This window comes from Taudactylus pleione, unplaced genomic scaffold, assembly GCF_031769625.1.
Source record: "Taudactylus pleione unplaced genomic scaffold, aTauple2 ptg000003l, whole genome shotgun sequence".
Classification (NCBI taxonomy): Eukaryota; Metazoa; Chordata; class Amphibia; order Anura; family Myobatrachidae; genus Taudactylus; species Taudactylus pleione.
In genome coordinates, this window is record NW_028284406.1 from 2,525,287 (window position 1) to 2,552,603 (window position 27,317).

General features: G+C 42.4%; 1 pseudogene; it reads right to left on the minus strand.

Moving 5' to 3' along the window:
* Positions 1–1,925: 1,925 nt before the first annotated feature.
* On the minus strand, positions 1,926–6,656 carry LOC148543432 (uncharacterized; annotated as a pseudogene).
* Positions 6,657–27,317: the final 20,661 nt, after the last annotated feature.

Below are 27,317 nucleotides of genomic sequence, written 5' to 3' on the forward strand. Positions count from 1 at the left end.
GAGCCAAAATCACTCCCACTGACATCACTACTGGTGTCAGTGGGGCCAGCTTCAGACGGTAGGCGTTCCCATGGGAACGCCTCCGTCTGGCAGGCACGCCCACCAAAGGGGGCGTGCTGTCAATCAACATCGACAGCACACCCCCTTTGGTGGGGACCCGGAGCGATGGAGAGCCCGTCGCTCGCCGGGTCTCGCACATGCGCACGACGGAGCTCCCTCCGTCGTGCGCATGCGCAGTGGGGGAACATCGACCCGCTTGCGAGCGTCCTGCGCTCGCAAGCGGGTCTGAATGACCCCCTTTGTGTGAATTAGTTCCTTTTTTTAAGTTAAACTTAATTCAACATTGAGTGTGACAACAAAGGTGCAACTGAATTCTCCTATAACACCAAGCACCATGGACGGTTCAAGCATTTTGTTATTAGACACAACTTCATCAGTGAGTTAGTGGAGAAAAAATCTATTAGCATTACCTTTGTAGCAAGTGAAGATAATGATGCCGATATGCTGACAAATGAATGTCACAATTGTTAAATGTGTTCCTAAACAATGTGAACTGGAATATTTTGACATGTTGATATGTCTCACTGTTTTATCATTTTGTTGTATAACCCCATATCTTTGGTTCAAAGTGGACTTTGCCAAAACATTTTGATTGAAATATAATGTTTTTAATGTGACTGGAAACAGTTTTGAGCGAGGGGGGTGTTAGAGTGGAGTCTCCTCTCTCTGTAGCACCCCGGTGCACGCCACTGTGTAAGAGTGCCACAATACTGCAAATGGTGCACATAAGTGATCCCTCATTCTCATTAAAATCTGTTTTTTTTCCAATTTACAGTATCTGGTGATAAATGTTATACACATTTAATCAAAGAGTACCTTATTTTTCTTATTTATTTAAATTATAATAATGGCTTTTTTTCTTGTTTTTGAACTCAGAAAAGGTGATAGTTATGTCTTGTAGCACCACCAAATTATTAAAGCCAAAGAAAATAAGTAATAAAATAAATAATTACTGGCTGAATCCGAGGTGAATCCAAGTAAAAAGAAATTAAAAAAAAGAATAAATAAATGACATACGGTTCGGTTGAATAGAGAAAATTTAAAATATTCTCACGTTTAACTACGTCTGTCTAGCAGGCTGTCTGATAAAGCCATCTCAGAATGGAGATGGGTACGGGATGCCGGCGCATGGGTTCCCAGCGGTCAGAATCCCAAAGCTGGCATCCTGATAGGGTTAGAATACCAACACTTGTCGGGTAGTATGCTAACTTTCCCTCTCTCGCTACCCTAATCCTCCCTTACCGATGCCTGTCCCTAACCTCCCCCCCTAGTGCCTAAACCTAACCTCCCTCTCCACACACCCTAAACCTAAGCCTTGCCCCTTTAGTGCCTAACCCTAACCCTCCCCCTAGTGCCTAACTCTAAACTTCCCCCTAACCCTGCTACTTACTGTCGGGATGCCAGTGGATGGGATGCCGACGCTGGGATTTTGACTGGTGGGATTTTAACTGCTTCCCCTCAGAATAATCTCTAGCACTAATTATAGTAATAGTTAAAGTTTACACTGCCTGATTCATCCCAGCAGTGTTACTACGCATGCCTTAGCAGAGCTGATAAAAGTGCATAGTGTGGGTCAGAGGGGGCGGAGGAATCTCTCTTTGCAAACCTGATCTCCTTCCAATAGGAAGGATCAAGCTCCAAAAACATTTGGAGCTAGATAAATAGTTGTGCCCATACTAAGGTATGAGAATGGTGGCCAACATCGGGTCTGTAGTCTGTGGTGCACACAGGAGATCTCTGTGATACCTCCTGCCTTACTACATTACTTATTTAGGGCTGGATGTATCAATCAAAGAGTGCAGTAGAATCTCAGATAAACTACAATTTTCTGAGGTTTACCACACTACATATGGTTACCCAAAAATTCAAATGTTCAGCAGCAAATATCGGAGATATCTGCTGCAGACCACCGGATCAGCAGTCCCCATAGAACTCTTTGGGACTGCAATGTGCCCGTATGTAGCAAGCTCTGGCTTCTTTCCACAGGAAGCCCCCGAGAGGGAACCGAAGGATCCCTCTCCGTCCCCTTCATGGCTAGTGCACACGTAGACCAACATGTAGACCAACGGGCGCACATGCTCTATAGGGCTCCCGGCACATAAACCTGGAAGTCAGAACTTCGTTGGGTAACTTCTGCATTGGAAAAGCTGTCCTGGGAGGTAAGTATTCATGCATACTGGTGTTACTAAACGCCGGTATTCATGCGTAAGGGGGCGAGATGAATCGCATAGTATATGTGATACATGAAACACCCGCAACTTGGTCCGCTACAGAGACACTTTCATAATTGTTTTGTTGGTATGATTTTGTTACATATGGGCAGGAGCCAGGAGGCTGTATGATAAGCGTAACTGCAGGATTGTACATTAATGCCCTGCTTCATATATCAAATTATATGCAATTAACAGTTTTACATCAACATCTAATTTTGGAAACCAAAGAATACGTTGTCAATCACAAGTAATTTACAGCACAAACTAATGATTAATTGCGTGGTGTTTCCTTTTTGTCCCAGGTGTGATAATACAACACAGAAGACAATTAGTCTGCTACAAAAACAAATTCCCCCTAAGGAACAGATACACAAACAGGATGGGCCAGGGGATGAATTCCCGGCCCTGTCATCCTGGAGGGATAACAATGTTTCAGCTGTGTTTTGTCTAAGCTCTCTTAAACAGAACATCAGGTGTGCTTCTCCAATGAGTAATCGATCCGAAACAGGTTTTCTTAAGAATAAGTATATTTTATTAATTAATTAAGTAATCTTACTGAGAGCATAAGTGCATCTCTCAGGGTCAGTGCACAAGTAACCAAGATGGACACAAGTCCCAAATCTTTTATACACTTGTCTTTCATTTGCAGAATCATTGCACATTATCACGCCCCACTTGCAAAGTTCTTTCCCTTCTAAGGCATCCAAGCATTGGATAACTTTTGGCATAAATTGATAAGACATTTATAAAAGATTGAGACAGTAGTTTATTCTTGCTCTAATTAATGAAATACTCTCCATCCTTGAAATACAATAGCCATAGCCTACGTGCAATTTGCAACATCCTCGTCTGAGGGCCGAATTTCTATATTTGGTAAATAAGTCAGACAGTGCGCAAAAGGAAGGTCTTAATGTGTTCCTTTTACTCCCTAACTTTGCAGCAAAACAAGTTAGGTAATGTCTTTCTTAAAGTAACCATGATATCTAAGTCCTGCTTCAGCATCATGGCTGACAAATGGTTCTAGCATTAAATGATATATATGTGAGTTCTTATATGAATATGATATAAGATTATATGAATATATAAGTATATGAACACATATGGCGTGTACATATAAGTAAATATAAGTAATAAACCAGTATATATTTTGAATTATATGATCTTTCCCCGTACTAGATGTTTCCTACTATATTGTACTTCTACAATCTCCACCCTTTGAATAGGCACATCCTGCATGTGCTATATTTATAGCTTATGCTGGAACATATAGTTCCTCCATCTCTATCCCAGATGCCTCTCTTTTGTAGTGTGTTTCTGCGTCTTTCATTCTGTAACTACCTCTCTGAGTAGCCCTTTGAATATAACATGGGCCACATCGGTAGACTGCATAGATAAAAATAATCAAGACTGCAATGGCAAGAATGAACTTTGGCCCTAATTCAGAGCCGTACACTCTGAGCAGAGTGCACGCTCTGAATGAGGGCTGTCCTCCATAATTATGGAGCGTCCTCCTGGATGCTCGTATAGCTGTGGGTCACCACCCACAGCCTATACGAGCGTGCAGTTTGATGGCCGCGATGGTCTTGACCATCGCGACCATCGCCACTGCGAGCCGGAGCCTGCGGTTGAGTTTTTCAAGCGCAAGGCCCGGAGTGATTTTGGCTCTATCAGAGCCAAAATCACTCCCACTGACTAGTGATGTCAGTGGGCCGGCTTCTGACAGTAGGCATTCCCTTGGGAAAGCCCCCGTCAGGGAGGCACGCCCCCGGCACGCCCACCAAAGGGGGCGTGCTGTCAATCAACATCGACAGCACACCCCCTTTGATCAGACACAACGAGCGAAGGAAAGTCCTTCGCTCGTCGCGTCTGGCACATGCGCACGACGGAGCTCCCGCCGTCGTGCGCATGCGCAGTGCACAACATCGACCCACTTGCGAGCGGACAGCCGCTTGCGAGTGGGTCTGAATCAGGGCCTTTGTCAGAGCATAAAACAAATCGGTAAACCATTTTCCAAATCCTGAAATCCATTTACTTGGATCTAACCATGACCACCATGAATCATTCTCTGACTCTTTATCATAAATAATACATGTAACGAAATTTTTCCTTCATATCATGAGCCTCATTCATGTAGTTAGTAATAACAGCTTCTGGATCAGTAGTGTCATTTGTCAGATAATTGCAACAATGAACTCCAAGGTTTGTTTCAAGAGTAAGACAATATCCTCCAGCTTGTGCAGTTAAATAGTCCAGCACTAAGTGATGTTGCAATAGTTCATTTCGAAATGCTTTTAATTCATGTCCAACATATCTGAAAGTCTCATCATAAAGTTCAGTCACATTGTCCATAAACTCAGCCAGATCAGTAATCTCTTGTTGATTTTCCAAATATCCCCAATTACCAGAGGTAAGAAAGTTAGCAAAGGCTGTACCAATACGATGTTTCACTGATAAATGTATTAAAGGGATATACTTTTTAGTCACTGGAACAATGGCCCTCATTCAGAGCCGTTCGCTATTTGCGGTCGTTCGTTTAAAAACAAGGGGTGGCTATTCAAATGATCCGTACGCACATTGCAGTCTGTTCACACCTCTAAGTCTGAACGAACGAGCAAAACATACGCTCGTTTATTTGTTAAAAACGCCCCCTGGCCGCTCGCACCATACGTCATGTCCGCTATTTATTAGATTAATCGAGTACATCGACCAGCGTATGAACTGCTCGCTATTCTTGTGGTTGGTGTTTGCTACCACAAAATGCGAGCAGTTCTGGCTCTAAAATAACCCAGTGACATGGTCATTGACGCTGCTGTTTTAAATATACACACCCCTAAAACGCCCGTTTTGACCTTTAAGCACGCCTGCGTTCGGATCTCCACTCCCCATTTTCAAGCACCTTCCCCTGTTACCACCCACATACGCCTCATTCTGTCACTCAAAATAGCAGGCACTCGCTATATAGCGTACAAACGATTTTCGGCCGCACTGACTGGTTCGCGCATGCGTACTAAAAAGCGTACGCATGCGCAGATGTGCAAACATCGCTCGGAACGAGCGTACTGCCGCTAACGAGCGGCTCTGAATGAGGGCCAATGTCTCTTTTAGAACGTCCAAAGTTGGTATCCTGCAAAAGAACTTTTTGCAAATCATCATGAGTTATGACATAAAATTGTGGTATCAATCGACCCAAATAACAAATACCTTCAGAATTGGTAGGTAACCATTTGTAAGCGTATTTCCCACATATGTAATAGAGATCATTTGGCAGTAGGAAAGGAACATCAAACATTAAGACAGTAGCTGTAACCATCATTCCCAAATGACATGTCTGAAACTCTTCTGGTTTTGGTGCACTTCCGATTTTAATTTCTTCCTCACCTTGCATCTGACCTATATGTCCTTCCGCACTTTCTAGAACCTTCTCACTTTCCTCACCCTCTTGTTCACCGGTTTTCTCTGTCTCATTATTCTCTGTATTCCTTGGTTTCCTAGTTAGAAGTGTATAATCAAATGACTCATTATAGAAATCGATGCTACATGCTAAACAGTTAGGTTTCAGAAGACTTTCCTTACAGAACTGTTTACATTGAGGAGCATAAGGCCTAGGTATGGTAATGATCTTATCACAATACCCTGTTTCAACTTTCCCTTGTTGTATTGGATTTTCAGGCCTAGGAACATTATACAATCCTGCAGTTGTCCAAACTTGTGGTACACCTTGTTGCATCTCAACAATTGTTTTCTCAAAACAAAAAGGAATACGCTCACTTACATGTGGTGCCAATGTAATTACTGGAGGTTTTGTCAAATTATACGTTCCCGTAACCTTTTGACCACATTTTTTTGCAAGACAGTCTTCACAATCTACGTCATGCATTTTAGTAATTTCTGAGTGAAAGGCTGGTACTGGTGTCAATGTCATATTTTGACTTAACAATGGAGTTCTGGTACACATCCAACAATTGGTAACATTCAATACCTTACCCAACAATGAATGATATTGCTGAATGGGATATTCCTGTGAATAATAACCAATATTGTCCATACACCACAATATACATCTTTCCTCAGGTGGTTTGGTACAGTAATCACAAATGCATCTTGTCACAGATGGTAAATCAGCCTCTTGACATCGGTCATTTAACTCTCTTGTTTTTCCTGCTTAGAAAAGAGGAAGGAAGGGACTTATTAGAATGAACTCCATCATCCACACTAATCAATGTGTAGTAACCAGACCATGGACCCTCGCTCGCTCTCTCCCCAGCATAAATCAGTCCTGCAACTGAAATAATCATGATGAAACCCAACACACAGACCACCATGTTAAAAGTTCTTCTCTGCATGTTTATAGGCCTGCAGTCGGTGATAAGCAATCACCTCCATCTTGATTGAAGAGTTCTCTCAAATATAGTTCAGTCTCTGCATCAGCATTTGAGTTTGAGTCTTTCAGTTGTCCCTTTAGGCTCAGATCTCTGACCTTTTTACAGTGGGAGCCGTGAATCCAGGTGTCCTTCTCAGCAACTTTTATAGCTGTATCTGTAGTCAGCAGTACTTGCCAAGGACCATCCCATCGATCTGTAAGGGAACCAGAATGTAAAAAACTTCTTATCATAACATAGTCTCCAGGCTGCAGCTCATGAGCTGGACCAATTGCTGATACTGGTCGAACATCTTGTTGAGCTTTTCGCAGATCTTGTAACTGTTTAGACAATTGTATGACATATTGAACAGTCAAATCATGCTGCATTTTTAAGTCAGTCTTTGGGTTAGTAATGAATCGTGGTTGTAATCCAAAAAGTAACTCATATTTTGAGAGATTGAGCGGGGGCTTAGGTGTGGTTCTAATACTATGAAGCACCAATGGTAGGGCTTCAGGCCATGCCATTCCTGTCTCTTTTGTAAGTTTGGCTAGCCTATTTTTTATTACACCGTTCTGTCTCTCAACTTTGGCAGACGCTTTTGGATAATATGGCGTATGTAATTTTGATTCTATTCCCATCATTTCAGACATTTTCTGAAACACTTTCCCTGTAAAATGAGTTCCCCTGTCACTTTTAATAACACGAGGTAATCCATAACGACATACAAATTCCTGTAAAATTTTCTTAGCAGCAAATTGTGCTGTATCAGTGGATGTACACCATCCTTCAACCCACCCACTGAACATACAAACACAAACCAACACGTACTTAAACCCTCTGGATTTAGGCAATTGGATATAATCAATTTGTAGTCTCTGGAATGGACCTGTGGAATTTGGCAAATGCTTTACCTTTGTAGGTACAGTTTTCCCCACATTGTTCTTTAAACAAATTACACAACCTTGACATTTAGCCTTAGCCACTGATATGAATCCTGGAGCACACCAATAAGATTGGACAATACGGTTCATATTGTCTGCTCCCAAATGTACTAGTCCATGAGCACCTTCTGCAAGAGCTGGTAGTAACACCTTTGGTGCAACTGGTTTTCCATCTACATCCACTCAAACACCATTTTCCCTTTTATTGCAATTTCTTAGCTTCCAAGTATTAACTTCATTGTGAGAAGCTTTTTCTTGATATTGTTTCAATTGATCAAATGTTATTTCCTTAAACAACATCAATTCTGCATTTACCTCTGTTTTTTCCCTTTTAATCATGCTAGCTGCTTCTCTTGCTGCTGTGTCAGCTAATCTATTGCCCATGGAAATGGTGTCATTCTGTTTAGTATGTGCCTAACATTTAATTACTTTAACTTCTTTTGGTAATTGTATTGCTTCAATCAGTTCTTTGACAGTTTGTGCATGAGCAATTGGTGTTCCTGAAGCTGTTAGATAACCTCTATGCTTCCAAATAGCACCAAAGTCCTGAACAACCCCAAACCCATATCTGGAGTCAGTATAAATGTTAACTCTTTTCCCTTCAGCTAACTGACATGCTCTTATCAAAGCTGTAAGTTCTGCCACTTGTGCTGAATGTGGTGGTCCTAGTGAGTTAGCTTCCACTATGTCATCCTGTGTAGTCACAGCATACCCTGTTACCAAAGAACCATCATGTGTTTGTCTGTGACAACTACCATCAGTAAAAAGAACCAATTGTGGATTTTCTAATGGAACTTCAGAAATGTCTGGTCTTACAGAAAAATTTTGTTTCATGTATTTCATGCAATCATGCTCATATACCCCCTTTTCCTCAAATATCTCCTCTCCACCCTTTGAGGAAAAGCTGGGTAGCAATGTAACAAGATTGAGGGTGGTACACTTATGGATATGCAGATTTGTAGGTGTTAAAAGATCAATTTCCCAATGGGAAAATCTGGCTGCTGACACATGTTTGGTTTGTGATTCGTTTAACAAGTGAGACACAGCATGTGGAACATACAAATGCAACTCATGTTGAAGCACAATGTCTTGAGTCTTGTCTACAAGTATAGCCACAGCCGCGACTGCCCTTAGACAAGTTGGCAGAGCTTTTGCAACTGCATCGAGTTGTGCACTGAAGTAACCAACAGGTCTATGCATGAACCCATGGATTTGAGTTAATACCCCTATGGCTGCGTATTTGTCCTCTGTACAGTAAAGTTGGAAAGGTAATTTGTAATTCGGTAGACTGTACGCTCGTATTTAAAATGGATTTAGAGGAATTCCATCTGTGGGAAACAGGAAATTTATGTTTTTTTTAAGTCAATTGCATCTCAGCATCAGGGGCGTATTTATAATGGGTGCAGGGTGTGTGGGGCACATGGGCTCCTGGGTCCAGGGGGGCCCACACTTCACTTGGAAAATGAAATTTTCCCAGTGACTCGCGCATGCGCATAGATTCTGGCATGAAGGAGCCCAAAAGTAGGATGCACAGGGGCCCTCTCCTCTCTTAAAACACCCCTGCTCAGCATGTAAATAATGTGCCGAAAATGTTGAAATAATAATACCAAAACACAGTGCAAGCTAGTTCCAATGTCTCGCACTGCAAGGGAGATGTAATAATAATAATCATAACTTAGGGAAGCAAGACTTTGCCCTAGTCAGCCAACGTCAAGGCTACTCTAAAATGTAGTAGGTCCTACAACCAGAAACAAAGTTGAGCCTTCCCAGGGACAGCCAGGTACCATTATAAGCTTGTTCCCCACCAGCTCTGACCAAGCTGACAGCCAACAAGTACACCAGATGGCCATCTCCCTTGCAGGGTATGATAGTGGTTGCCCTAGTTTACGATGATAGTACATAGTGCTGGCAGACGCTTTGGGTTGTGGACTAGGAGGTAGACAGGTTGCAGGGGGGGAGGCGCCGAAAGGAAGGGAGAGCAGGTACTAATTACCCGGGCCTGGGCTGCTGAAGGGGCCCGGTTCCGCTCCCCCTCCCTCTTAAATCACAGGAGCCCAGCACACGCTGTTGTGTGCTGGGCTGCAGTGGGAGAGACTGCTTGTGTGTGCACTGCTGAGAAGCAGCCACAGCAGTCTCCTATGCCTGTGGGGGGGGGGGGGACTCACAGTGCCCCATCCCCATTCCCCATCCCCAGCGCGCAAAATCCTAAGGGGACGTGGCCACGCCTCCCGCAAATAAGCCACGTCCCCTCATTTCACCCAGGCTTGTCCGGTCTCTCTATGTCCCTGCAGGTGACGGTAGGGAGCAGACCATAGCAGTGAAACTAACGGAGCAGGAGATTGCTTATGCCGCTATCAAATAGTAGTACTTTCCATAATATGGACACTAAAGAAGCTCCAGCTATACCGCTATAAGCAAGAGTTCCCATAATCTGCTATACTGGTTATACTGGACCTTAGAAGACAACGATTAGGTGTATTGGAGCCTGGCTTATTGTCATCTATGATCTAACTTACAAGAAAGGTTGAGACCATGGGAATGTGGATATGCTTTCCCTGACAAAAGAAATGGATATTATATCCTTAGATCCCACCTGGCCCAAACATCGCCACTTGCAGAGTAATCTGTGACAACACTCTGGCCTCATAACCTATTGGCAGAGCATAGCATTAACATGAAACTGGAGATCTGAGCACCAAGTCTATGACCTGTCAGTGGAGTGTGAATGCAAGTGGATGTGCTGGGTACAGTAGTCCTCCAGACAGATTGCTGTGCCAGGACACAATATACTTAGCCAAGATACAAGTGGCATTGAATATGTAACGCAGTTGTTGGTACTAGTGGTGCTTAGACCACACGTGGTGCGGCTTAACTAAATATCTCATATCTATCTATCTAATATCTCTCTATATATATATATATATATATATATCTCAAATCTATCTATCTATCTATCTATCTCATATATATCTATCTATCTATCTATCTCATATCTATCTATCTATCTATCTATCTATCTATCTATCTATCTATCTTTCTATCTATCTCATTTCTATCTATCTATCTCATATCTATATATCAATCTCATATCTATCTATCTCATGTCTATCTATCTATCTATCTCATGTCTATCTATCTATCTATCTCATATCTATATATCTATCTCAGGGCCGGATTTCCCGCTAGGCATCCTAGACGCTCGCCTAGGGCCCGGCGGGACCCAAGGGGCCTGTGGACGGGCCCCTTTGCCCTTAAAAATTAAAGTATCACAGTGCTCCCAGAGGAGCACTGCGCGACGTGTGACATCACACGCAGCGTCACATGGTCCCGCCTCCTCTCCCGCGCGGCTGTCTCTCTGTCTATATGAGAGAGACTGTACACGGCGCGGCCGCCTGCCTGCACTTGAACAAATGAAGGAAGAAGAAGCCTAGAGACAAAGACTGACCGGGTCTGGGTCCCAGCCCCTGCCCTGTCCGCAGCCAGCCTCAGCAGCCTCTCTGCCAGCCTTCCAGGTCCGCGGCCACCCACCAGCAGCTCCCAGGAAGGCCAGGCAGGTAGGGCCCCTGATTATATATATATATATATAGCGTATATGATGTGAAAATGCATATATCAATGGGTGCAAATATACTTATATATTTTTTTTTTTTTCATTTTAGTTTTTTTTTTTTTTTTTTCATGTCTGTTGACATTGTAAAGACTGCATATATCCAGTAGGTGTCACTAGGTCAAGACTTGACCTGGTGACACCTGCTGGATTTATGTTCAGTATTTACAATGTCACTAGCTTATATTATAATATATATATATATATATAATGTGCTGAGTTACTACCTATTGTGTAGGTGTTTTTATCCTATTTTCTGTTCCCTCACCTTCTCCCGTCTCTCTCTGTTCTTCCCCCTTTCCTCCCATCTCCCTCTGTTCTTCCCCCTTTCCTCCCGTCTCCCTCTGTTCTTCTCCCTTTCCTCCCGTCTCCCTCTGTTCTTCCCCCTTTCCTCCCATCTCCCTCTGTTCTTCCCCCTTTCCTCCCCTAACCCTCTGTTCCCTCACCTTCTCCCGTCTCCCTCTGTTCTTCCCCCTTTCCTCCCGTCTCCCTCTGTTCTTCCCCTTTTCCTCCCCTCTCCCTCTGTTCTTCCCCCTTTCCTCCCCTACCCCTCTGTTCCCTCACCTTCTCCCGTCTCCCTCTGTTCCCTCACCTTCTCCCGTCTCCCTCTGTTTTTCCCTCTTTCCTCCCCTCTCCCTCTGTTCCCTCACCTTCTCCCATCTCCCTCTGTTCCCTCACCTTCTCCCGTCTCCCTCTGTTCTTCCCCCTTTCCTCCCGTCTCCCTCTGTTCTTCCCCCTTTCCTCCCATCTCCCTCTGTTCTTCCCCCTTTCCTCCCCTCTCCCTCTGTTCTTCCCCCTTTCCTCCCATCTCCCTCTGTTCTTCCCCCTTTCCTCCCGTCTCCCTCTGTTCTTCCCCCTTTCCTCCCCTCTCCCTCTGTTCCCTCACCTTCTCCCATCTTCCTCTGTTCTTCCCCCTTTCCTCCCGTCTCCCTCTGTTCTTCCCCCTTTCCTCCCATCTCCCTCTTTTCTTCCCCCTTTCCTCCAATTTCCCTCTGTTCTTCCCCCTTTCCTCCCGTCTCCCTCTGTTCTTCCCCCTTTCCTCCCGTCTCCCTCAGTTCATCCCCCTTTCCTCCCGTCTCCCTCTGTTCTTCCCCCTTTCCTCCCATCTCTCTTTGTTCTTCCCCCTTTCCTCCCATCTCCCTCTGTTCTTCCCCCTTTCCTCCCGTCTCTCTCTGTTCTTCCCCCTTTCCTCCCGTCTCCCTCTTTTCTTCCCCCTTTCCTCCCATCTCCCTCTGTTCTTCCCCCTTTCCTCCCGTCTCTCTCTATTCTTCCCCCTTTCCTCCCATCTCCCTCTGTTCTTCCCGCTTTCCTCCCGTCTCCCTCTGTTCTTCCCCCTTTCCTCCCATCTCCCTCTGTTCTTCCCCCTTTCCTCCCGTCTCCCTCTGTTCTTCCCCCTTTCCTCCCGTCTCCCTCTGTTCTTCCCCCTTTCTTCCCGTCTCCCTCAGTTCTTCCCCCTTTCCTCCCCTAACCCTCTGTTCCTCCCCCTTTCCTCCCGTCTCCCTCTGTTCTTCCCTTTCCTCCTGTTTCCCTCTGTTCATCCCCTTTCCTCCCATCTCCCTCTATTCTTCCTCCTGTCTTCCTCTGTTCATTTGACCCCCTTTCATCGTGTCTCGCCAATCACACTGTGTATGTATGTATGTATATATGTATGTATGTATATACACATACATGCACACTCCTTTCATGTATATATTTGTTACAGGATGATAGATAGATATATCTCTATCTACCTATATATACACAGTATATATATAATATACAGTCAGGTGCATAAATATTGGGACATTGACAGAATTTTCATATTTTGGCCTCTATTCACCACCACAATGGCTTTGAAATGAAACAAACAAGATGTGATTTAACTGCAGACTTTCAGATTTAATTTGAGGGTAATTACATCCAAATTAGGTGAACGGTGTAGGAATTACAACGGTTTCTATATGTGCCTCACACTTTTTAAGGGGCCAAAAGTAATGGGACAAACTAAACAATCCTAAATCTAACTTTCACTTTTTAATACTTTGTTGCAAATCCTTTGCAGGCAATTACAGCCTGAAGTCTGGAACGCATAGACATCACCAGACGCTGGGTTTCATCCCTGGTGATGCTCTGCCAGGCCTCTACTGCAAATGTCTTCAGTTCCTGCTTGTTCTTGGGGCATTTTCCCTTCAGTTTTGTCTTTATCAAGTGAAATGCATGCTCAATAGGATTCAGTCAGGGGATTGACTTGGCCATTCATAACATTCCACTTTTTAGCCTTAAAAAACTCTTTGGATGCTTTTGCAGTATGCTTCGGGTCATTGTCCATCTGCACTGTGAAGAGCTGTCCAATGAGTTCTGAAGCATTTGACTGAATATGAGCATATAATATTGCCCGAAACACTTCAGAATTCATTCTGCTGCTTTTGTCAGCAGTCACATCATCAATAAATACAAGGGAACCAGTTCCATTGGCAGCCATACATGTCCCATGCCATGACACTACCACCACCATGCTTCACTGATGAGGTGGTATGTTTTGGATCATGAGCAGTTCCTTTCCTTCTCTTCCCATCACTCTGGTACAAGTTGATCTTTGTCTCATCTGTCAATAGGATGTTGTTCCAGAACTGTAATGGCTTTTTTAGATGTTGTTTGGCAAACTCTAATCTGGTCTTCCTGTTTTTGTGGCTCACCAATGGTTTGCATCTTGTGGTGAACCCTCTATATTCACTCTTGTGAAGTCTTCTCTTGATTGTTGACTTTGACACATATACATCTACCTCCTGGAGAGTGTTCTTGATTTGGCCAACTGTTGTGAAGGGGTTTTTCTTCACCAGGGAAATAATTCTTTTGTCATCCACCACAGTTGTTTTCCGTGGTCTTCCGGGTCTTTTGGTGTTGCTGAGCTCTCCGGTGCGTTCTTTCTTTTTAAGAATGTTCCAAACAGTTGATTTGGCCACACCTAATGTTTTTGCTATCTCTCTGATGGGTTTGTTTTGATTTTTCAGCCTAATGATGGCTTGCTTCACTGATAGTGACAGCTCTTTGGATCTCATATTGAGAGTTGACAGAAACTGATTCCAAATGCAAATGTCACACCTAGAATCAACTCCAGACCTTTTACCTGCTGAATTGATAATGAAATAATGAGGGAATAGCCCATACCTGTCCATGACATAGCTTTTGAGTTGATAGTCCCATTACTTTTGGCCCCTTAAAAAGTGGGAGACACATATTGTAACTGTTGTAATTCCTACACTGTTCACCCGATTTGGATGTAATTACCCTCAAATTAAATCTGAAAGTCTGCAGTTAAAGCACATCTTGTTTGTTTCATTTCAAAACCATTGTGGTGGTGAATAGAGGCCAAAATCTGAAAATTCTGTCAATGTCCCAATATTTATGGACCTGACTGTACATATACATATACATGATGATGTTTTTATCACCTTAATGTTTTGAATACAATTTGTTCACATTTGGATTTGGAATGCCACCTATATATATATATATATATATATATATATATATATATATGTATATATATATATATATATATATATATATATAATGTGATCTAGGAAGACTGTAGTAACTGTGCATACAGTACAGTAGGTGATAAGATAAGGAAAACCTGGCCCTCCCCGTGTGGAAAAGAATAGGCGGCATTCTTTTGTCTACAAAAAAAAAACCGTGTATTGATCACCGATGGATTAAATACTTAGTCAATGTTTCAAGGTCCTAAGACATTTTCATCAGGAATTAAGAGTGTCGCCTATTCCTTTCCACAGATCGGACAGGTTTCTTTTGGACAAATAAAACTATGTATACAGTATGTATATATATATATATATATATATATATATATAATGATGCGTGTATATATGGTGCATGTATATAATATGATGTGTGTGTGTGTCTTGTTCCAGTGACACCTACTTTAATATAAGCACAGGATTGTTTGAGGGAGGGGGCCCCTAACCAATATCTTACGTAGGGCCCTGTGAGGTCTAAATCTGGCTCTGATCTATCTCATATATATCTATCTATCTATCTCATATCTATATATCTATCTCATATCTATCTATCTATCTATTTCTCTCATGTCTATCTATCTATCTCATGTCTATCTATCTGAAGAATGTCATCTGCGCAAAGGAATGGGTATTATATCAAATAATACTTCAATGCTACCCTGGATGGGCTGGGTAAAGTATCCCTACTTTACCAGAAAAGGAGGGTGAACAATATATAATGTTAACCCTGGCGCAAAGAATGTATTGTCATCAGTAATAATGTGTGGATCATAAATGGTAAATATAAAAAGATTTTATTCTTCAATATTAATTAATTTATCAAGCATACATGAAAAAGAAATTCGTATAATACACTGCTGAATAAACATGATACTGTTTAAAAGAGAAAAAAAACTCTCACTGTCCCAATATACACTGCTGACCACAATATGTAACTGGTAGTGGATAAAAACGTTTCTTTAAGATAAATATATAGTCCACTCCTTTATCAACAAAGGAGCTTAAATGGAAAGTTCCGGTCTCTGAACAGAGTAAGAGTTTCTTAGACTAACAGCGCTGTGTAGTAATATGTGGCTTACCGGTAAGCCCGGCCAGGTGAAGATCGTTCCTTTTCCCACCTGTCGGCGGTCCGGATGTGTGCTTGTCGCACCCTCCGTGAGGAGTTCTCCAAGTAGTATTACCCTCATTGGTAGCAGATGGCCTGATTCTTCCTTTAGCTGGACAGCACGGCACAATACTTCTGCTTCTTCCAGGGTCCCATCTTGGTGTGGCAGCGATTGACTTCCGGAAATGTAGACGCTCTAGCTTCACTACTGGCAGTTGCTATTCCAACGCGTTTCTCCCATATTGCGGGCTTCGTCAGGGCTATGTTCCTCATTGTAAGAAGCTCTATTTATTCAGAGCTCATTTGGGTATCAATCATTCAATAAAAATAGCTCACGTTTATCAGCTTTTGAGCCTCACAAAGTTTATTACTTCAGCAGTGATAAAAACAATCATGATCCTTATATGAAATATAGATTTAGTGTATTTAATTTAGTGTTCATATGTCTGGTGTTTAATTATATGTCTAACTTAATTGTTGACTCAGTATCAATTTTGCTGTTAAAAGTGACTTTTTCTTTTACAGTGACAAAGCTTCAATATCTATATTCAATATTTTTTTATATTTTTTTTATTTTATTTTTTATTTTATTTTTATATATTGTAATTCAGGTCAAGGCACAGTATGATTTGCATCAAAGAGAATACAAATAGATTATACTATTAATGTGGTTTATGAATCTTCCAAAAAAGTTCCCAAATCAAAATCAATATTCATGCCCCTGGGTGTCATGGTATCTAATAAATAGATCCACTTCGCTTCTTCTTTTGAAATATTGGTGATGAAGTTCCCTCCTCTCCGGTTTTCTGCCACTTTTTTAATAGCTATAAATTTCAGTTTTGAGGCATCGCTTTCATGAAATTGTTTGGAATGGGCTGACACACTGTGTATCCAGCCCTTTATTAATATTGCGAATGTGCTCAGATATCCATATCTTCAATGGTCTTATCGTTCTGCCTACATACTGCTGTTTGCAAGGACATTCCAACAAGTAGACCACTCCTTTAGTGTCACATGTGATTTTTTCTTCGATCTTATATTTCTTCCCTTTACTTAAGGATGTGAAAATCTCCTTTCCTTTGGTGCTTTGACAGCTGGTTATCCATTTTTCATCTCCTGTAGCCTTGTTTCCCTCTTTTTTTGTTGTTTGCTTGGTGGAATGGCACTATGGACTAATTTGGTTCTCAGATTATTTGCCTTCTTATATAGCGTTTCCGCTAGGCTGTTTTAGTGGGGCGCGGCGCCCTGCCCTCCTTCTGGAGGGCAAAAAGCACCCTGCCCTCCAAGAGGAGGGCAAAAAGCGCCCTGCCCTCACAGCCTGCGGGAGCCATTCTCACCCGCGGGACGCAGTGTCCCGCGGGTGGAGAAACATGCGGTGACCCGGTCACCGCCGGAGAATAGACGCCGGGCGCATGCGCCCGGCGTCTATTCTCCCTGTCTGCAGGGCTTGGGGGCTGCCCGGCGTGTCCGTAAGTGCCGGGCACGCCCCCTAGAGTGACGGAAAGGGGACGCGTCTTATAGACACGCCCCCTTTTCCGATGACCACACACCCTTCTCGGTCGCGCTCGCGACTTCGGCGCGCGCACGGGCATGCCCTCTCTAGCTCCGGCGCCCTGCCTCCCGCCGGAGCTAGAGGGAACACTATTATATATTATACTGGGTGGGTTAGGCAGTATTTGTAATAGCTTCTCATCCTTCAAGAGAATGGGCCAGTATTTTCGTATAACTTTTTCAAACTTTCCCCGAGTTCTTATTGTACTTGGTGATGAAGTCAACATTTTTTCTATTTTCATCCTTTTTTTTAGGGTGTAGCATACTAAGACAATCTTCCACATTCTTAAGGTACATAACCAAAAAGTGTCTTACAGTAAAATACAATACAATGAAGGACAAGTAAATGGATAATATACATTGATACATACATAGGTGGCCATAACACCTAATTAAGCAACAAAGCATAGGCACCAAGTGTTAGGTGTCCTAGTCTTCTTCTTCCTTTTCTTTTTTAGAAAATACCAGGGGTACACGCGGACGCCCCACAAGAAACAAATGAGGCGGGGGAGGAAGAAGAAGATGGGAATCCCCATCGCCGAACCGATGTGTGACCAGGAGAAACAACAAGATGTAATGGATTCTTCCTCTACCCTAAAAGTTATCAATTTGTCCAAACACACTTTAACATCAGTACAAACAGAGGTCCTTAGCAATGGTCTTTCTTTCTCACCCTGCAACTATTTTGATAGATTTAAGTGGGAAACTAATTTGTGTCTTTTCAGACGCAAATTGTTATTATCCAGATTTCGCAATTCTCGAGTTAGAGAATCTGAATATCTAACCACTGGATCAGATTCTACCTCCTTGTCACAATTGGAGGAACAAGCGATTTTAGCCTTGGAAGATCTTGCAGAAGAAACAGAAATGGGAAGTAAACCTCAACGAACCATATGTAAGAAACGTTCAACTTTTTTCCCATCGGAAAGCATATGTCCAGAAGTTAAAGTTTTTCTTAACATGGTGTCCAATTACTTTGACAAACTTTACAAATGACAGAAATGGCTTAAACCAAAGAAAAATTAAAATTTGAATCAAAGACAAGCCATGAAAGAAATCAGGAGCTGGGAGGATGTATTAATTAAACCATCAGTAAAAATGGCGGGAATATTGTTATCTTCAAGAAGCCAACAGGCAATTAAGTGATACATCTTGTTACCACACTACATTATTTGATCCCTCTGATCATTTCAAAAATCTGTACTTTAGGTTGATTAATAGGGCCTTGGATAGTGGTGTCATTTCTAAAATAGAATATGACTATCTGGATACACCCTACCCTAGGACTCCAACTTTTGATTTACTACCCAAGGTTCATAAAGATCGATTGAACCCATCTGGGAGGATCATAGTTTCTGGGAATGGCGGACTTTTGGAGAAAGCCAGCTGTTTTTTGGACGTACACTTAAGGCAACATGTTCTGAGCTTGCCTTCGTATGTTAAGGACAAAACAGATGTTCTTCGCAAAATACATGATGTATGTCTTGAATATAGATATCTTTTGGTGAGTCTAGATGTCGAAGCATTGTACACTTCCATCATTCATGATTTAGGGATCCAAGCTGTGAAATATATCCTCACCATGGAAAGCATTGGACCTTTTCAGGAATTACTTTTGGACCTTCTGCATTTCGTATTACATCACAATTACTTCATCTTTAATAACCATTTCCACATTCAAGAGAGAGGTACTGCAATGGGAGCAGCATGTGCTCCTACATATGCTAACCTCTTTCTTGGATAGTGGGAGAGAGAAGTAGTTTTCACAGAGGATCAGGATGATTTTACGCAACATGTATTTTCATGGATGAGATATATCGATGACATCCTGCTAATCTGGGATGGAACGCAAGAGCAGCTAATTGATTTCATTACTTCCCTCAACACTAACCAACTTAACTTAAAATTGACCCATGTCAGCAGCAAGACAAATATTTCTTTTCTAGATCTCATGATCTATAGAGGTGATAATAATACCATACAGACTGACATTTTCCACAAACAGACATCTACTAACAGTCTGTTACACAATACCAGTTCTCATTTCCCTCCCACGATCCTTAATATTCCAAAAGGTGAATTCCTGAGGATACGTCGCAATTGTTCCAATGAAAATACATATAACATTCAATGTAAAGAATTGTCATTGAGATTACGTGAAAGAGGATACAGCAATCAGTCTATTAAGAAAGCCAAATATGAAGTTGACAAGAAACCACGTAAATCTCTTATTTTTCAAGATAAACCTGAAAAATTAGAAAAGAATACCATCAGATACATAGGTGATTTTTGTAGTGGTTGGCGAGAAGCAAGGGCAATTTTACAGAAACATATGCCTATTCTGTTATCTGATAAAGATTTGGACAAACAAATCAATATGAGTTGGCGTAGGGCCCCTAAACCTTAGGGACCACCTAGTAAGAAGTCATTTTACACAAACTAGAAATAAACATCCTCACACAACTGGCAGCCGTCCATGTGGGAACTGTAAAATATGCTCACATATAGTAAACATCAAGACAATTGTGGACAAATATGGTCAGAAAATGGAGGTAAAAGATTTCTTCAATTGTCGAACTACCAATGTGATATATAGGATCATGTGTAACTGTCCATAACAATACAATGGGATGATGACAAGGTTGCTTAAGGTTAGGGCCCTGGAAAATCTGGGCAATATATATGTAATGCATCCAGTGATCTTTTGAAAATTAAACAGATCACTACAGTGGCCAGACATTTTCTTAATAGACATGCAGGGAAGACACAGGACTTTAAAATCTGTGGACTCGAAAGGGTGACATTGGGACTTTTTTATTTTTTGGGGGGTAATTGTTACTACTTCAGTGATCATCTATGAAGTGTTTTTTTGTTTTGTTTTGATATTTCTTAATGGGAGGTCTTTGTGTTAGATTCATTATTTTAATTTGGTTTGATACTAATATATAATAAGCACACACTTATTTTGCTTCACAGTTTGACCATCATATATATAATTTAATTTTTATGATTGAGGATGGTATTCTTTATGTGCAATGTATCAGATTATCCTGGATCTATAGTTATCACTTTTCAATATCACTTATATTTTTGTATATATGGTTATGTATGTTTTTCCTACATATATATAACATGTATAATATTTTTTTCATTTTTTATTCTATTAAATATGGACATTTAGTTCTTTATAGTAAGACTATTTACTAGTATTAACTTTCTCATACTTACTACATAGATCTCAATTTAAGTATATAACTGTCAATCTGTCTATTATAAACCTGGTCTATACTGCCTGTGATCTAAGTTATCCGGTTATACCATGTGCTTTCTCTCTTTGTTTACCTATGCTAATTATGACTGGAATCCCCGATGTACGTAACACAGTTACACTGTTTTCTTTGGTCCATATGATTCTACTCGCTGGTTAGCTATTAACTATGCCAATCCGAAGCAAGGAGCGTGATTGGATAGAAACTCATAGATTAAGGGGGAGGGAGAGAAGTCTTACCTCACGACGATCAGGTGACCAAGCCGTCAGAGGCAAAACGCGTGTCCACCCGACGGGCTATCTCTGCTGCACAGCTCAGCTGATCCACAGGCAGCCGCATTTCCTGCCTACGATACTCGGCGAGCTGTCAGCACTCCACAGCCCAGCTGATACACCACCGACAGCCGCATCTCCTGCCTACAATATTCTTTCACGAGGTATCTCTTTATTCTTCAATAATCCCTATAGCGCTCTCTCATTCAAGCCGGACTGAAACTCCTCCTCTGCAATGCATTTATAGTAATAGAGGGGAGATACTGTCAGGAGCGGGGACAGCAGAAGTGCTCTCAAACTGTTGTTTCCCTGGGGACAATGTTTACTTCTCTCTCATCCCTTGTTTGAAATTTATTTGACAAAGGACAGCAGAAGGGGTATGATATCTTCTCCCCAGGCTTTTCTTTAAACTTTATGATTAGGTGATTCTTATTTGGTATATACACTCAGATATCAGAAGGTTATCATTTATCATCAGTTATTATCATGACATTTATGTCTAAATATATTTGAATTTATGTGATTTAATCCATTATTGTCTGTGGATCATATGTACCAATTACTTAATATTGACCATTGCAAGCACTTTGCACTTTAATTAGAGATATGTTCAGAAATGAATTCTTGTGAATCAAACTATTACTTGCACCTTGCACTTTAATCACAGATGTGTTCATAAATGAATTCTCACATGGATTGATTGAATTAGATTATCAACTCTAATTTTCTATTAATTATCTTGGTTAATTGAGTCTTACAATTTATTTACCTTTGTGATTACTATATGAATTACCTTCAGATTACAGAAATGTATATATATGAATTGTGTGGGGCAGCACAGATGGTGTAATGGTTAGCGTTACTGCCTCACAGCACTAAGGTCATGGGTTCGATTCCCACTATGGCCCTAACTGTGTGGAGTTTGTATATTCTCCCTGTGCTTGCGTGGGTTTCCTCCGGGTGCTCTGGTTTCCTCCCACACTCCAAAAATATACTGGTAGGTTAATTGGCTCCCAACACAAATTAACCCTAGTGTGTGTATGTGTGCGCATGAGATAGGGAACATAGATTGTAAGCTTCACTGGGGCAGGGACAGATGTGAATGGTAAGATATTCTCTGTAAAGCGCTGCGGAATATGTGTGCGCTATATAAATAACTGGTAATAATAATAATAATTATTTTATTTTATATCTGCTTTAGAGTATCAATTCCAATTTTCTCATTAATTACCTCGGCTAAGTGAGCATTACTACTTGTCAGAGTGAATTTAAATGACAAGATAGATCTCTAACTGTTTTTGATGCTGTCATATTTATATGTGTACATTAAGATTAATTATTGTGATATGCGGCTACCCTTCTTTTTGATGTGTTTAAACCAATATTCGGTTGAGCAACAATTTTGCTCACACATTTGATAATTAAAGAAGGTGGGTTTTTATCTCAATTTTCCTGTTAATTTATGATATATTCTTTGGTTATTACAGCACATAAGGAATTGGGTATCAATATTTTCGCCAAGACTGTTCCCATGTCTATAATTCATTGATGTGTTATGTTATTAAATATGTTTATTTTTTGAGATCTCAGGCACTTAGATATGTATCTATCAATACACTCTCTGTTTTCTCTTTTTAAAATTGATTAAGTAAAGGTTAAGTATTACATACATTTAATTTTTTCTGTTTTCAATTATTTTTTTCATTTTCCTTATCCAATCTAAGAGTGCACCAGTAAGACTTTTTTGTCCTTTTGCTTCTCCGAATAATAGTTTAATTGTGATCTTTACAAATTTATCTGGTAGCACCACTGACCACAGTATAAGTCTTACCATAATTTATTTCAGTTAAGACCTTTATGTTGGTTTCTAGTATTATCATTAAATTTTGAACTAATATATGACTGAACTGAGGGCCTGATTCAGAGCCGGATGCTCTGACCAGAGCACTCGCTCTGAATCAGGGCCCTCCTACCTAAAAATGGAACGGCCTCCTGGCCGCTCGCATAGCTGTGGGTGACCACCCACAGCTTATGCGAGCGGCCAAAAAGATGGTCGCTATGGTCAAGACCATCGCAACCATCGGGCTTGCGATGAGACCCTGCGGTAGGGTCTCGCTGCCACAAGCCCAGGAGTGCTTTTGGCTCTATCAGAGCCAAAAGCACTCCCACTGACATCACTAGTGATGTCAGTGGGGCCGGACCCAGACGGTAGGCGTTCCCATGGGAACGCCTCCGTCTGGGCAGCCACGCCCCCGGCACGCCCACCAAAGGGGGCGTGCTGTCACTCACCATCGTCAGCACGCCCCCTTTGGTGCGAGACCCATAGCGACAGCTTGGCTGTCGCTATGCGGGTCTCGCGCATGCGCACAACGGAGCTCCCTCCGTCGTGTGCATGCACATTAGGGCACCATCGACCCGCTTGCAAGCGCTCAGCGCTTGCGAGCGGGTCTGAATTAGGCCCCAAGTGTCTAGTGCGGACCCCACCCAAACCCCTTTTCTCACAGTCCTAGTGGTGAGTAAAAAGTAGATGAACATAAACTAAGGAGAACCACAAGAGGGTAGAGGACCCTGCTCACAAGAGCTCACATTTTCAAGGGGAGGGGCAGGCAGACAGACATGATACAGATGGGGAAGACAGGGAGGAGGGAGCATGTAGTAGCAAGTTAGGATGAGAGCTGGAAAGCATTGATGAAGTAGTGGGTCTTGAGAGCCCGTTTGAAGGACTGTAGAGAGGTGGATAGTGTGATAGGGAGAGGGAGAGAGTTCCGGAGGTGGGGAGCAGCACGGGCAAAGTCTTGGAGGCAGGAGTGGGAGGAAGCAATCAGTTGGTATGAGAGGTGGTGTGCATTTGTTGAACGAAGAGAGCGGACAGGAGAGTGAAGGGAGATGAGGTCAGAGATGTAAATGGGAAAGGAGTGTGTGAGGGCTTTGTAAGCAAGTGTGAGAACCTTGATTTGGGTTCTGAAGGGGAAGGGGAGCCAGTGGAGGGCTTGTAGGAGAGGGGAGGCAGATGTAGAGCATTTGGAGAGGAAGATAAGCTGTGCAGCAGCATTAAGGATAGACTGGAGAGGAGAGAGATGGGATTTGGGGAGGCCAGATAGGAGGAGGTTACAGTAATCCAATCTGGAGATGACCAGTGAGTGTATTAAGGTCTTAGAAGCATCCTGGGTGAGAAAAGGCCTGATCCTGGAAATATTTTTTAAAAGGAAATGACAGGACTGTGAGAGGTTCTGGATATGTGGTTTGAAGGAGAGGGAGGAGTCCAGGCTAACTCCAAGAGTGCGCACTTTGGGGCTAGAGGAGATAGTTGTGCCATCAGTTGATAAAGAAATATTGGGAGATGAGGTTATGTGGGAGGGTGGGAAGATGATCATCTCAGTCTTAGACATATTAAGTTTAAGAAGTCACTGGGACATCCAGGAAGATATAGCAGAAAGACAGTTGGAGATATGAGTGAGGAGAGAGGGAGAGATGTCAGGGGAGGAAAGGTAGATCTGAGTGTCATCAGCATAGAGATGATAATGGAGGTCAAAAGAGCAGATGAGTTCACTTAGAGAGGATGTATAGAGGGAGAAAAGGAGTGGTCGAAGAACAGAACCTTGGGGAACACCTACTGTGAGAGGATGTGGGGGGGGGGAAGATAAGCCATGAGAGGAGACAGAGAATGAACGATCAGAGAGTTAGGAGGATAGCCAGGAGAGGGCAGTGTCATGTAGCCCAAGGGAGTAAAGGATTTGCAGAAGGAGAGGGTGGTCCACAGTGTCAAAAGCAGCAGAAAGGTCAAGGAGAATGAGTAGAGAGTAGTGGCCTTTGGATTTGGTAGCAAGGAGGTCGTTGCTGATTTTAGTGAGGGCAGTTTCTGTGCAGTGGAGAGAACGGAAGCCAGACTGAAAAGGGTCAAGGAGGGAGTGGAAGGAAAGAAAGGTGGCGAGGCGGTTGTAAACAATAGGCTCAAGGAGTTTGGATGCAAAAGGGAGGAGAGAGATGGGTCGGTAGTTGGCGAGAGTGTTAGGATCAAGAGTAGGTTTTTTAAGAATGTGGGAGACAAGTGCATGTTTGAATGCAGAAGGGACAGTGCAAGATGAGAGGGAGAGATTGAGGAGGTGGGCAAGATGGGAACAGGCACAGGGAGAGAGGTAGCAGAGGAGACGTGAAGGGATAGGGTCAAGGGGGGAGGACTGGATATGGGCCATGACTTCCTCTCCAGATACAGGGGAGAAGGATATTAGTGTAGGTAAAAAGGGGAGGGATGACCTATATATATATATATATATATATATATATATATCTCATATCTATCTATCTCATATCTATCTATCTATCTATCTAATATCTATCTATCTCATATCTATCTATCTAATATCTATCTATCTCATATCTATCTCATATCTATCTATCTAATATTTATCTAATCTATCTATCTAATTTCTATCTATCTATCTAATATCTATCTATCTAATATCTATCTATCTATCATAGAGTGAGAGGTTGGCACCATCTAGTGCAGTATGATTATAAACAGATGATATATGGCATTGCCCACCAGGTCCAAATGGAGCTTGGTACATACATATGGGGAATGCGTCCAAAACTCTAAAACTGCATTTTTGGAGTTTTGGCCTAATTTCTACCCTTAGTACATCCCGCTTTAAGCATCTTGTTTTATTATGTAAACGGGCTCAACCAATAGGGATGTTATCTTGTTTTGACTGATGTCAGATGTTTTTGCCTCAGTCATTTAGTTATACAAATGTGAATACATAAGTACAGTATACTGATTGTTCATTACAGCTGTTCCTCATAAAAGGCTGTATACATAAATCTGGTCAGGTAACATCTAATGCATTGGAGTCTAATACATTATTAAATGTACCTCTGTCCTGACTGCTACTGAGTATTTGATATTTGGGAATTATACAGTGAAGATATTGCATCAACTTATCATAGCTCCTGTTATTTCTCTGTTTTCTGAGACCAAGCACAATGTCGTTGTTACTTTGCTTACAATTATGTGCAACTCGTTTCTGTGCATCATTTTTAATGTAACATGAAATATAAAATTACACTAATTAATTACATCTAATTATGCGGGATGTAGTTATGTGACCAATCCCGACTGCTGAATGCTGACAACGGATTTATGATAGGCATCGAAATACTGACGCCTATCATAATCCTGACGCCGGAATCCAGGATTACACGTGCCCGAACGAGGCAAGTTCGGGGTGCCCGTCCTGTTAGCCACGGGGGGAGGGTTAGGTTTAGGGCAGTTAGCGGGGTTAGCATTAGGTTTTGTTGGGGGGGGGGTAGGGTTAGGCACCCTTATGGGGGAGGGTTAGGGTTAGGCACCCCCAGGGAAAGGTTAGGGTTAGGTACCCCTCCAGGAAGGGTTAGGTTTAGGGAGCGGTAAGGGGGGGTTAAGTGGTAATGGGGGCTTAGAGTTAGGCAGCCTCGGGGGGAGGTTAGGGTTAGGCACCACCCTGGGAGTTTGGGGTTAGGCCCCCCGAAGGGAGGGTTAGGGTTTGGGGGGAGAGGGGAGATTTAGATCATTTACCTGCCTCTGTCAGGATTTCTTGCTGTCGGGCTCACGCTGATGGGATTTGAACCGGCAACTAAACAGCATTTCAATCCCATTCCAATTATGCTGCTATGATGAGAGGGGCAAACACAGACGCAGGCCTCTGTGTATCAGTGAGACTTATGCTGTGATGGCCGCACTGTATTGGCCAGGGATTAGTAGTACCTTAAACTTCTACAGTGCTCAACAAGGTTTACAGTGCCAAGATCAAGGAACCCCTTACTGAGCTGCAACATTGCTGGAGACTGCATCAGCCAAAAAAATATATATAATGAGCAATATAAAATGTATATATCGCTCTTTGGGCCTGATTGATTACCGTTCGCAACTGCAATTACACACGCAATCGGCGATTGTTGCTTTCTGCGCATGTGTATGCATCGCAGTGCGCGAACCGGCCACTGCAATGGGGACTGCGATTGCAGTGATCACACAGACCCATCGCAGAGTGAGTGACAGGAAGTGCCGTTTATGGGTGGTGACGGGGGGTGGTCGGCGAAACGCAGGCGTGCCAGTGAGTTTGAACGCCGTTCCAGGGGCATGCATAAATTAGCCACTGCGATGCCCTACGCAGCCTGAGGCCTCATAGCGTGCAATAAAGTTAGCAATTATTGAGTAAGGTCAGGCCTTGCGCAAGTGTGCGTGAGGCTGCGATGGTACTCGATTGTACCGATGGTTTCGCAGTTTTGCTAAACATTACGGATGTGTGTAAGGTAAAGTGGGCGTCCTTGTGTAGTGCTGCGGTGGCATAGCGATCACAATGGATGAGCATACTATCGCAGTTCAACTGCATGCGTAATTACTATTGCATTCGCAGTTGCGAACGGTAGTGAATCAGGACC